This window comes from Dendrobates tinctorius, unplaced genomic scaffold (genome assembly GCF_039654945.1).
Source record: "Dendrobates tinctorius isolate UK_male_01 unplaced genomic scaffold, ASM3965494v1 ptg000209l, whole genome shotgun sequence".
NCBI lineage: Eukaryota > Metazoa > Chordata > Amphibia > Anura > Dendrobatidae > Dendrobates > Dendrobates tinctorius.
Genome location: NW_027361876.1, coordinates 1,249,341 through 1,260,597, shown reverse-complemented (window position 1 = coordinate 1,260,597; position 11,257 = coordinate 1,249,341).

Below are 11,257 nucleotides of genomic sequence, written 5' to 3'. Positions count from 1 at the left end.
TATACAGGGCCCACCACTGTAATTGTTCCTGTGTTTCCCCTTAGTATTTAAATTCGCCAGCTGGAGGCGCTGTATCCAGTTTTACGTGTACTTTTTAAATTCGCCAGCTGGAGGCGGTGTATCCGGCTGCACGTCCCGGTATTATTTAAATTCGCCCCGCTGGAGGCGCTGTAGCCAGGGTCACGTGTGTCATAAATTCGCCCTGCTGGAGGCGCTGTGTCCAGTCACACGTTGACCGTTACACAAGCCATACTGGGCCTAACACCATCTGAGCCTGCCTCCTGATGTATAGACATATCTTTTGAATGTGTACGCTATCCATACATGTTATCCAGGGATACGGTACCCTTTCTCACCTTTGTGCAATCACGTGTAATCCATACTGGGCGTGAGAACGGCTGGCGAGCTGTTAAGCAAGCTACAGCACCTGTGGTTTGCACACGTAAGTTTTTCATTTTTTCAGGAATGACGGTTAGGCCTAATTCCGGAACTGCGGTTGACCTGCACTTACTGGGAAATCATCGTTCGCGGGTAATAATTGTAATCAGTGATCCCCATCACTAACGTTGTTCAGCGGGTTATCTGCACCTGTAAGCGACAAACGCTGGCCTTTTCAGTGTAGCGCACATGCAGCCACGGACATGTAAGGGCATGACACACCAGTTATTGGCCAATCTCATGTGCCAGAGCCTCACGTGTCCCTCTAGTAAGCCGGACGCGGACCGCGGGGCATGACGGAGTCTCGTTCGTTAACGGAATTAAGCTTGCAATGTGTGCATCTGTTCTGTAGCTGGCATGGTTGAGGTTTCCCAGGTGGAGTCGAATTTAACCGTAGGCTCCACTCCTGGTGGTGCCCTTCTGGACATTCCTTTAAGGTTCAGCTTTGCAACCATACTGCCCACATAAAACAAACACTTTGCCTTCATGAACGCTGTTTGGAGGGTCATGACTCGTGGGAATAACGCCGCCCAATCAGTTAACCTGCTAGAGAGATCCTTCGTTGCTCCCAAGCATGACATCACACTCCCTAGGAGGAAGGTAATGCCACTGTGGCGACCGTACTCCTGGGGGCGACACAAGTGCACTGATGCCCAGCCACTGCTCGATGAATCTGCTGGTACATTGACCCAGACCACTATATTCCCCTCGCACGCTACACGGCCTGAATCTGACCCTGATGAAACTCTGGTTACCCTTCCCATATACAGTTCCATCTTACACGGTGACAAAGAGGAAGCTGCAGATGAAAGTGCAGGTTCGGCCCACCCGCCATCAGACACACCACCGTACTATCAGGGGCCCTGTGCCAGTGCCGTCGCCAACGAGTGGGCCCCCCCTGCTTGCTCAGGATCACAGCACTTGCAAGGTTGAAATACTGTGCAGTGAGATGGAAGATGGGGATGACGAGGAGTCCAGACTAGTACAGGGATTCCCTAGCGAGGAGACTTATTTGATTGTTTTCAATGTTGGGACAGCAATTTTTGGGGAGCACTATACTCTGGAGAATGATAGATGGGGCCCACCATACACTGGAACATTCCAAAGGTGGACATCAGACACTGGAGCAGCATTTACAGGGCCCATTATACACTAGAGCATTAGAAATGGGGCCCATTATGTTTGGAGCATTATTTGGGCCCATAAGACAGTGGAGCTTCATCCATGGGGACCAACATATACTGTAGCATTATGTGGAGCTCATCATATACTGTTTCAAACATTATATGGGACCAATGATTCTGTATGAAGAAATAGATGGGCCTCGTCATGAGATGTAAAAAGTGAAGTATTTTTCATTGTACTATACCGCTATGTCTCTGCCGTATCGGAGCATGATGAGTTGTGGTATGTGTTAAAGGGGCGCTCTTTCGCCCAGGGCACATGAAAACCTGGAGCCAGCCCTACCCCCCCACAACTTTAGCCAAATAACCCCCATTTTTCAGTGCGTAACTTGTATTATGAAGTTAATTAAGGTTGACCAGCTTAAGTAAGAAGAATTGATGCTTTTGGCATTCAAATGAGCACTGTAGGTGTGTTTCCTGTCCTCCTCTCACTGCCGACTTTTATTCCCCATTGACTTACATTGGGTTTCGTGTTTCGGGACGACCCCGACTTTTCCCTATAATCGGCCGATCTTGCTCGACCCGACTTTTGGAAAAGTCGGGTTTCACGAAACGAAACTCGACCCTAAAAAAACAAAAGTCGCTCAACTCTAGTAAATAACATTTACCACATCTCTACGTCACATCAAAATCACTTTTGAAGCATCATTTTTGTTAGGAAGTATATCAGCAATTTCTAATGTTTTCAACAAAACTTACAAAAACTTTTTTTGGGACCACATAGCACTTGAAATTACTTTGAGGCAGAACATACCCAAAAATGACAACATTTTAAAAATACACCCCTGAAAGTGCTCAAAACTACATTCAAGAAGCCCTTCAGGGGATTCACAGGAATTAAAGCAATGTGGAAGGAAAAAAATGAAAATATTTCTTCCCACAAAAATATTGCTTTTGCTCCAAATTTTGCATTTTAAAAAGGGTACCAGGAGAAAATGAACTATACAATTTGTTGTGCAGTATCTCCTGAATATATCAATTCTCCATATGTGGGTGGAAAACTACTGCAGGGATTGGAAGGGAAGGAGCACCATTAAATTTTTGGAGCACAAATTGGCTGGAAAAGATAACAGACGCCATATCATGTTTGCAGAGCCCCTGATGTGTCTAAACAGTAGAAACCTTCTCACAAGTGACCACATTTTGGAAACTATACCACTCAGTGAACTAATCTAAAGGAGCAGTGATCATATTTGCAAGACATGTGTGTCATAGATTTTTATACTGTTGGGCAGTAAAGAAACAATTACATTTTTGGTACAACAGTTTTGTTTTATCCCCAGATTTTACATTTTCACATGGGGAATTGGGAAAAAATGGTAAAAACAATTGTCACACAATTTCAGCTGAACAGGACAATACCTCATATGTACCTGTACAACACTGCTTAGACACACGATGAGACTCGGGAGGGAAGGAGTGCTATTTCACCCTCAGAGAACAAGTTATCACTGACTAGTTTGCAGACTCCATAAACAGAGCAAACCCGCCTAACCAGCACCAAGTCAAATCACAAATGCACGAGTAGGATGCAGCAGACCCCAAGTATAAAGGCAGGGGCAGCACAAGTGTAAACTACTGATAAAAGTAGCCACTCACAAGCATACCAATTCATGGAGGGGTTGGCTGCCTAGTAAACAATGCACAAAAAATGAGGCTTGAATAGAGCGCCAGTCACACAGGTACGTGTGATGCACAGTGTCCGGCTTACAGCTGAATGACGCCCATAATATCATGTCAGACAGGCTGCCTAGCACTATATGAGTGCACCCCACAAGGACAGATGCCCCAGATCACCCAACCAATAAAAAAGGGCCTGACTGCATTCTGCAAAAATGGTAAAATGTGCAATAAAAGATGAAATAATGAAAGATAATAGTGAGTGGCTGCTTTCATCAGTAGTTTGCACCTGTGCTGACCCCACCTTTATAGTTGGGGTATGCTGCATCCTGATTGTGCATTTGTGATCTGACTAGTTTGTTTTTTGAATTTATGCTATTTCGGTTGTTGTTTTTGAAATTAGTGTTAGGACTCGCAAGCATGAGGACCCTTGACGTGGGTTGTGAGCTTGTCTATTTTGGCCAAAATATAAACCAATACCTCATTTAATGTATTTAACACATACGTTATTTTTTTCATTTTTTCATCTTTCATTGCACATTTTACCATTTTTGCCATATGCAGCCAAGCTCTTCTCCACAAGCATGTCATTCTCCACAAGGAGAAACGATACTTCTTGGATATCGGTCAGATGCCTCTCACAACCAAACCGGATATCACACTTTGCACTGACGAGGGGCAGTACCCTGAAACACAGTGTCTGCAAATTGAGATTCTGTTTTGGCTTTTATCCTAAGTCATGTAAAAAGGCTTGTTAAAGGGTCAACATTGACTTTTAGGATTGCTACTTCCTATAGGAGGCACTAGATCTCTAGTCCTCTTCCTGTTAGGAACGGCGGAATGCAATAAAAAAATATTAATAAAGTGCGTTTGCCGCTCGGGGTCCACCGTGCAGTAGGTGATATAACCGCTGCTAAGTGGTGGCAGGAGCAATATGGCGGAAATGGGCACAGGGATAAACTTCACCCAGGTGTGCAGGGCAATCTCAGTTAATTCACAGAGATGCCAAATAAGTACAAACACAAAAGACTGAGCCTGTTGAGGTCACAGTACTCAGTAAAAATGCACACACGGTATCAGGTCACAGGAGTAGCCCAAGATGGCAGCACTACATCCATCTAGACCTACCGTGTGTGCAGCATCGCAACTGCGGACGCAAAGGGGCTGCTACTGCAGCGCGGCGTGGACAATGCCGCTAAACGACAAGGCTAAGGCGCAAGCGCAATGTCGGATGCTAGCAGCTGTGGATGTGGCAGCAGAGGAGCGCTGGTGCTGATTCTAACTCAGTCCCTAACCACATACGTAATATCAGAGGGAAGGGGTTTTTTAATGAGCCATTCACCAGAATCATACATCCGTCCTCATACACACAGCAGCAAGTAAGTATATACTAGCGCATGGCGGAACAGCCATGCGCTCCTTTTATAGCAGCTGGGACCTTCCGCAAGCTTCCAGATCTCTAAGATGGATCAATGAGATCAGGAGCGCGACCTGAGCACATGACTCCCGATTTCCAATGGGAGATCGTCCCATGAGCATGCTCAGTAGGAGGATAGAAGGACTTAGCCTTAGGAGAGATTTGCTGCAAGGCAATCTCCTCTGCAATCTCCTCTGCAGTAGATAAACAGCAGGAGACTGCAGAATTTGAGGGTCTGGATCCCTGCGGAGTAAACACAGAAATCCGACGCCTAACACTTCCTCTCTGAAGAGAGAATTTGCATATTTCCCAGAGGAGCATTGCGGCTTTAAGTCTCCTCATCTCGCCATGCTTAGGATGTCATTCTTCCCAAGGAGAAACGATACTTCTTGGATATCGGTCAGACACCTCTCACACAGCCAACAAGATCTCACACTTTGCACTGACGAGGGGCAGTACCCCAAAACACAATGTATGCAAATTGAGATTCTAGTTTTGGCTTTTATCCTGCCATGTAACAATGCTCGTTAAAGGGTCGACATTGACTTTTAGGATTGCTACTTCCAATAGGTGGCACTAGAGTTCTAGTCCTCTTCCTCTCTGAAGATAGAATTTGCATATTTCCCAGAGGAGCATTGCGGCTTTAAGTCTCCTCATCTCGGCATGCTTAGCATGTCATTCTCCGCAAGGAGAAACTATACTTCTTGGATATCGGTCAGACGCTTTTCACACAGCCAAACCAGATCTCACACTTTGCACTGACAAGGGGAAGTACCCTGAAACACAGTGTCTGCAAATTGGGATTCTGGTTTTGGCTTTTATCCTAAGTCATGTAACAAGGCTCGATAAAGGGTCGACATTGACTTTTAGGATTGCTACTTCCAGTAGGTGGCACTAGAGTTCTAGTCCTCTTCCTCTCTGAAGAGAAAATTTGTACTTTTTTTCCCCAAAATTTATACTTGGACAGAATTTTCTTTATTTTGTCAAGGGTTTCAGGAGAAAATGAACCACAATATTTGTGGTGCAATTTCTCCTGAGTGCATTGATACCCCATATGTGGAGGAAGACCAATCTTTAGACGCACGGCAGTGCTCAGAAGGGAAGGAGCATCATTTGAGATTTTGAATGTCAAATTGGCTGGAATCGAGAGCGGACGCCATGTAGTCCCATCGGACAATGCCTGCACACACACAAACAACCCCCGGCAGGCACGCACAGACCCCCGGCAGGCCCGCACAGAACCCCGGCAGGCCCGCACAGACTCCCGGCAGGCCCGCACAGACCCCCGGCAGGCCCGCACAGACCCCCGGCAGGCCCGCACAGACCCCGCCTGCACATACAGACATGCACAGTGTCCGCCCACACTCTTCCCCCCTCCCGAACTGGATGTGCAAGTAAAGAAAGGGTTTATTTTCATTCCGATATTTGTGCCCCATTGACTTGCATGGGTTTCCGGTATCGGAATCGGCGATACCCGATATTTTTGGGGTATCAGTCCAATCCAATCCTATATTTCCCGATATCGGAAGGTATCGCTCAACACTAATCACCACCAATACCATCACCAACCCCCTCTCCATCCGGTCCACCGCTACTTCCCCCATATGCAGCTCTCCAGTCCAGCTCACCCTAACAGACACTGAGTAGGACAAGAAAGTACTCATCCTCTCATCCGCGTACACTGAGTTTGAACGCCTACTTTGCCAAACTAAAGTCATTAGAGATGATGCCCTACCGTTTGGTTGAAAGCGAAGCTTTCCGCGACCTCATGGCCTACGCTGTCCCACTCTATGACCTACCCATTCGGCACTTTTTTCTCAAAAAGCCATCCTTGCCCTCCACCGGCATGTGAAAGACCACATTGTCCATGCACTAAAACTGTCAGTGAGTGGAAAGGTGCACCTCACAACGGATGCATGGACCAGTACGCATGGCCAGGGCCGTTACGTGTCCATCACTGCGCACTGGGTTAATGTGGTGGATGCAGGCTCCACTGGGGACAGCAGCGGTGGAACACTGCTGCCTAGCCCACGGTATAGTAAACAGTTGGCTATAGGCTTTCGCTCCTCCTCGTCTATCAGCGAAAGCTCTCCACAGAGCGCAGTCGCACGAGCACTACATCCGCAGCTGGCAGTGCTGCACGCGAAGTGTCCCACTATCAAACAGCTAGTGGTAAGCGTCAGCAGGCTGTGTTAAAGATGATGTCTTTGGGCGACAACAGACACACCACGGAGGTACTAGTCGACTACTTGCAGCGACAAACAGAGTCATGGCTGGGCAGTCTACATCTTGAGGCAGGCAAGGTAGTCAGTGATAACGGCCGTAATTTTGTGACAGCCATAGCCCGTGCAAAAATCACCACATACCTTGCCTGGCTCACACTTTGAACCTGGTGATGCAGTGCTTCCTTAATAATTATCCGGAGTTAACATCCCTGCTCCATAAGGTGTGAAGACTGTGCTCGCACATCCATCGCTCGGCCATACACTCCAGTCATATGCAGAAGCTACAGCGATTGCTCTACCTCCCCAAGCACCGCCTAATAATAGCCGTTGTAACAAGGTGGAACTCCACCCTGCACATGGTTGAGAGGCTGTGCGAACAGAGGCAGGCTGTAATGCATTTGTGGGAGGATACACGGGCAAGCAGTTTGAGGGAAGACATGGAATTGTCGGGTGTGCAGTGGTCAAAGCTGAAAGACCTCTGTAAAGTCCTTCAGTGTTTTGAGGAATGCACACTGCTGGTAAGCGCAGACGACGCCATCATAAGCATGAGCATCCCACTTATGCGTCTGCTCATGCAAAGTTTGACGCACATTAAGGATCAGGTGTCTGCAGCAGAGGAGGAGGAGGGAAGCCTTGATGACAGTCAGCCATTGTCTGGTCAGGGAACTGTCCTGGACGAGGTGGAGGAAGAAGAGAAAGAGGAGGAGGATGAGTTTGAGGGGGATGATTATTTTGGGCAGGAGGATGTTTCTCAGGGGGCAAGAGAAAATGTTGGCGTTCCAAGGTCAGGGACAGTGTTTGTGCGTGACTGTAGGGATGTGGATTTGCCAGAAACTGCTCCTCCACCCACCATGGGCAGTGCATCATTGACACCTGGAACATTGGCCCACATGTGCGATTATGCCTTGCGGATCCTAAAAAGGGACCCCCGCATTGCCAAAATGATGAGGGATGACGACTACTGGCTGGCCAGCATCCTCGATCCACGCTACAAAGGCAAATTACACAACATCATGCCACAGGAGAACCTAGAGATAATATTGGCATACAAACAAGCAACTCTGGTAAACCGTTTGTTTGAGGCTTTGCCAGCACACAACAGAGGTGGCCATTAGGGTCATTGCACTGTGGTGGTTTCAGTTCTAGTTTTGCCCCCGGAAGCCGTTAGGGTCATTGCACTCTGGTTTCTTTAGTTTAGTGCATGTGATTATAAAGCAGGTGTGATTGCTCTGGCTCTGCTATAAAAGAGTGTCAGGTGTTGCAATCACTGTTGGTAATAGTGGTCATTTCCAACCATCCTTGGTGGAGGAAGATGCTAGAGAGATCCTTGCAGCACAGTCAGAGTCCTGGTGTGGAAGGAGTCACAGAGGGGATTTCCTTGCACCTCTGACAGAGCTTGGTGGCAGCTATTCAGGAGGAAAGCTGCATTCTGGTGGTGGACTCTGTTGCTGGGAGCAAGAGCAACAGAGCAAAGCTAAGTGGTGTTTCCCTGTTTGTATTTTTCTTTGGTGTGTATTAGTACAGTGGTGGGGCCAGTGCCTGCACCACCCAGCTCCCTAGCAAGGGATAGGTGTAGGGTGACAGGTTCTGGCTAGGTGACAGGTGAGGAGCCTGTATAGGGAATGTTAGGAGTGTGAGGGACACTGACTCAGGGGAGTGCAGGAGGTCTCCACGTCCCTGTACCCTATCGCAGGGACAACTGTTGTAACTGTTCCCATTCCCCCATGTCTTGTCGTTTTAGTTACTGGCCTGCGGGTCGTGTCACACAGGACAGTTACATGTGCCATGTCTTGTCTTAGTTACCGGCCTGCTGGTCGTGTCACACAGGACTTGTCCACGTGACACTGAGATTGTAATATATACGAAGATTTAAAAGTACCACAACACTGTATACTGGTGTATGCTATGAATACCTTTCCCTTTTTACTTTTTTAATTCTGGTGTAATACATAGTGAGCCTGTGAGTGTCTGTGTCTGACTCCGGAAGTATAGACGGAAATTTAACCCTAGACTGGACACACCTGGTACGTGCTGATACAGTACCTTGTTTCAAAAATTTGTATTAAGGCATCATCTGTAGGATAACCAACTGTGGGGGGGGACCCTCTTCTTGCTGCAGACAAACACGAGATTGAGACAGAGTTTGTATTGAACAGGTCCGAGTTTAATGCCCATCCTTCTGTCGACAACAGCAATTCACCACAGCCATTTCACATTTCTCTGTACACAGGCCCCGGTAACTTCACTTCCTTTGTAACTATAATCGTGGCGTCCTCTGTGGCTCTTCCACTGTGGCTGGCCTAGGCCCAACCACCACAATGCTGCACCAGTCTGAGTACACCATCCGTATGATAGCCCCAGGCCGTCTTCGTCTGTGGCTACCATCCTCTGGGCCACCCCCCCGTGACCGCCTCAACTGTCAGTCCTCTCTGGAGCCTTTCCACTGTCTCTACTTCCTCAGCAGAACTTCCTCTTTACTGTGCTCCTTTCACTGACTGACTCTTCCAGAACCTTCCCTCAGCCTTTTATACTTCCAGTTCTGATAACTCCACCCACCATCACCTAACAGTTTATCTGACCAATGGAAGTTATTCAGTCCCACTCCTACACTCTCCACTGCCCTCCAATGGGCAAGCTAAAACACTGCACCATTTCTCTTTATCTTACCAGTTTCACACCTACACTGCGCTACACCTCTGCTTCTCACTACTGGCTGGTTTGTCTGTCAGTCCACCTTCCCTACATCATCCATAGTGAGTGAGTGTGTGTGGGTTACGCCTTCTATATATACGGTCAATCGGAGAAACAAATTTTTACACTAAAAAACCGTTGTACCATAAAGGTACTCTATATATTGACCCTTCACCGCTGCTGCCAAATAGTGGCAGACTGAATAACAGACAGTAGTTGACAATCATTATACCACAGAGGTACGGTGTAAGTTAACTCCTCACAGCTGTTAACGGGTAGCGGTAATCTTAGACACTTACTTGTGAGGTTGTAGAACCAAATTGCTAAGTTCCGCTGTTAGGCAGTGTATCGCCGTGTCGCATGAAAGAGAGCGCTCCCAGTGTGCCACTGATTACTGGCGTCCGACTGACATGCGGGAGATGAGGGCGGGGAGCGTGGAGAAGCAGAGGCTGACGGCGGGCTCCGGCCGAAGCACCGCCGTCCACACACTGCAAGGCGCAGGTGTCACGATGACCCGTCCTATGTGACGCGACTCGCAGGCCGGTAACAAAAACAACGATGCGGCACGTGATACTGTGACGGGTCATCGTGACACCTGCACCTTGCGGTGTGTGGACGGAGATGGCGATACACTGCCTAACAGCGGAACTTAGCAACTTGGTTCTACAACCTCACAAGCAAGTGTCTAAGCTTACCGCTACCCGTTAACAGCGGTGAGGGGTTAATTTACACAGTACCTCTGTGGTATAACTATTGTCAATTACTGCCTGTTATTCAGTCTGCCGCTATTTGGCATCAGCGGTGAGGGGTCAATATATAGAGTACCTTTATGGTACAACGATTTTTTGGCATATATCCATTTTAGGTTTTTTGAGTATAAGCGCAGTGAATTTTATTTTGGATTTTTGTTTGCAATGTATGTAACAGGATTTGCAGAGTGCCTGTTTTCACTTGCAGCTATTTTAGTAGTCCTTCATTATAAGGTGGAGTGCCAGTGGGTATAGTTGATTGTTAAGTTATTACACGATACAGCTTGTATCTTGTTATACAGTACCTTTGTTCGACATTTAGCATTACGGTTAGAGTTGAGCGATACCGTCCGATACTTCAAAGTATCGGATCGGAATGGATCGGCCGATCTTTAAAAAAAGTATCGGTATCGCCGATTCCGATACCGGAAGTCCCATTCAAGTCTATGGGACTTCCGGTATCGGAATAAGAAAAACCCTGTTTTTGCCTTGTACAGCCTCTCTGGGGTCTGTACGGGCCTTTCGGGGGGCTGTGCCGGCCTGCCAGGGGGTCTGTGCAGGCTCCGGTGGTCTGTGCCGGCCTGCCGGGGGGCTGTGCCGGCCTGCCGGTGGTCTGTGCAGGCTCCGGTGGGCTGTGCCGGCCTGCCGGGGGGCTGTGCCGGCCTGCCGGGGGGCTGTGCAGGCTCCGGGGGGCTGTGCCGGCCTGCTGGGGGGCTTTGCCGGCCTGCCGGTGGTCTGTGCAGGCTCCGGGGGGCTGTGCCGGCCTGCCGGGGGGCTGTGCCGGCCTGCCGGTGGTCTGTGCAGGCTTCGGGGGTCTGTGCAGGCATCGTCCGATGGGACTACAAGTCCCATCGGGCGATGCCTGCTACCATGACAGTGATTGACACATTAGCCAATGATGGGACAGTAGTAGTCCCATCATCCGGCTAATGT